Genomic DNA, 2,411 nt, shown 5'->3' with positions numbered 1-2,411 from the left:
AACAAATAGCCAGAATACCCCTGAGCGTCACTCACCGTTGTCCAGTAGCGCCTACTATTGCAAGGAACACACTCTCCTGGATTAAAGTCCCTCAAACGGATCACGATACGATACAATAAATATAAAAATCGGTAGAAAACGATAGTACGTCTATCCCTAAGTTTGGCCACGCCGTGAGTGACGCTACAAATTTCCAAAATCGGGAACCTTAGTCCCTCAAACGGATCACGATACGATACAATAAATACAAAAATCGGTAGAAAACGATAGCACGTCTATCCCTACTAAGTTTGGCCACGCCGTGAGTGAGGCTACAAATTTCCAAAATCGGGAACCTTCTTGAGAGCACGCTGTAATACCACCCCCTGGTCCAATCAGGTTCGCTGTTACATCGGCTCCGCTAGCCGCCTCGCGATCTTCAATTGTTTAAACGATCCCGGTAAAATAGATCCTGGCATCTTACTACGATAGGATGGCTGCAGTGCCGTTTCCGGAAGGCGGGAATCACGTCCACCTCTACTCCCTCGATATTCAGCGTCACGCCGCTTCTGCAACTCCTGTATGCCCTCTGCTTCTGAAGACGCTCGCCGCTTGCTTCGCGTAGTTGAGCCACCAGGTTGTGTGCTCCGGTCTTGACGTTACCTCTCCTCGACAGCGCTACACCAGGCCCGTAGTTAGCTCTCTCTCGGGCCCCGTCTCAATACAAATTGTGTAGAATCTTCTCGGAACCGCTTAATAAACTCAAAAACAAACGAAACGTTCCCCACAGGGAAATAAATACAAATTGTTAAAATAAAATCAGTCCAACGCCACGGGAAACGCTCCGCAACTCATCCGGCCCCACGACGTAGCCGAATTCGCCTAATTTTGTGACGTGCATCAAAATGCCACGTCACAGTGTGTGTGTGTGTGTGCAGGGCTTCGAAAATTCAATTGCCTCTTACTCAGTAACCGTTAGAACGATCGGACTGAAATTTGACACGCAAGTAAAGTAGATATCCCTCTTTAAATGTTGCGATTTTTAATGAAATATATGCAGCCATTCAGATTTTATGTCATTTAAAATTTTTTGAAAAAAGGACGTGGTCGCTCTAACTTGCGTAAAGGTTCGACGATTTACCTAAATAGTTCTTCATAACTGAAGATACGTTTAATGTTGTTTGGTATTGAATTTCAACAAAATCGCTAAAGCGGTTCAGATTTTACGTGGTTTTGAAATTTTCAAAAAATTATCGTTGTTTTGTTTTTTTTACCTCATTTTTAATTGTTCATTCCTGTAAGTACCAAAGTTCAATTGTACATACATAACTCGCGAAAATAAATCAAAGAACTTCCTCATAGTGGAGGCTTTGTGAACGAAGAAAAAGAATCAAGAAGCAAAGTGTAAGATTCTACTTTGCATCATTGTGATAAAAAAAACCAAGTAAAATAATGAGGAAGCAATTTGCAAGGTTCTACTTTTCACCCTTGTTCTTATTTCTTTTTTCTCTTTTCTTATCTCTTATTTGCAACTATGCAAAAAATTATGCTCATGGTGTGGAAAGTGACGGTACCCCATGAACCATCCTCGCTGCATTTTGTCAGCTCCTTGGTGACAAGCGATTGAAGCGGCGATTAAAAAAAAAAGTAATAGTCAGAGTGTAGTGGAAAAAGTTGAGAGGTCAGAGCATGTTTTTAAAGAAATGGTATGTATAACAGTGTTAAGTTCATACCCATTTTTATTTGATTTAAAAAAAAATGTGTTGTCTATTTGTCATCTTTTTACCCTTTTTCTAGACGATCCGCCAGGCTGTCTAGCATCACAACACTTTGCAGGGTATACAAAAAAGTGGCACGTATAAGATTACAAAAATAAACTTAACTCTAAATGAATATTAATAAGAGTGATGCTGCTCGATTCAGCTGTCAATTGTCACTGGCTTCCTCTCGATCATTCTGTATAAAAACACCTCGGTTTCCGGTGTCCGGTGTCTCTATATCTTATCGGTAAGCTCCTGTAGTTATCATAACTAGCGTTAAGTTAGTAAACTTTTTTTTTTATTTTAAACATTGTATTGTATATCTCTCACCTTTTACCCTTATTTCACCACCACCACCACTACCAGACATAACTAGCCGAATATTACTGGACCGCTAAGTGTAATAACTTTTAGGCCCACACGGGTTTTTATTTGCTTTAAACAGATTTATTAAGAAACTGAAATTTTACAGATTATGGCACCGAGGAGATCCAACACACCACCCGAGAGGGTCGAGGGCGTTCGCCCACCGTTGAATGAGTTTTTCGCCCCCCTCCACGGTGGGCAATGTTTCTACGGGTGCATGTATATCCGCAGCCCGGTGGAATTATGTTACGGGTGCATGCGCGTCCAGGCACCCGAAATCCAGGCGCAGCACCCCCCCCCCCCCCC

The 2,411-nt window shown here is 42.0% G+C and overlaps 1 protein-coding gene and 1 long non-coding RNA gene across 3 annotated transcripts in view; both read left to right on the top strand.

Moving 5' to 3' along the window:
- Positions 1-2,411, top strand: part of LOC107267129 (uncharacterized protein C45G9.7) — a 23,099-nt gene that overhangs the window by 13,923 nt on the left and 6,765 nt on the right. The gene's annotated exons all lie outside the window — the stretch shown is intronic.
- Positions 965-2,399, top strand: LOC112494254. Its single transcript, XR_003059504.1, has 3 exons — positions 965-1,685; positions 1,777-1,986; positions 2,212-2,399. It is a non-coding gene; the product is annotated as an uncharacterized LOC112494254 (long non-coding RNA).

The sequence above is a fragment of the Cephus cinctus genome, unplaced genomic scaffold (assembly GCF_000341935.2).
Source record: "Cephus cinctus unplaced genomic scaffold, Ccin1 Ccin1_scaffold0345, whole genome shotgun sequence".
Taxonomy (NCBI): domain Eukaryota; kingdom Metazoa; phylum Arthropoda; class Insecta; order Hymenoptera; family Cephidae; genus Cephus; species Cephus cinctus.
The sequence above is the reverse complement of the archived record's forward strand: the minus strand, read 5'-3'. Positions and strand labels throughout refer to the sequence as shown.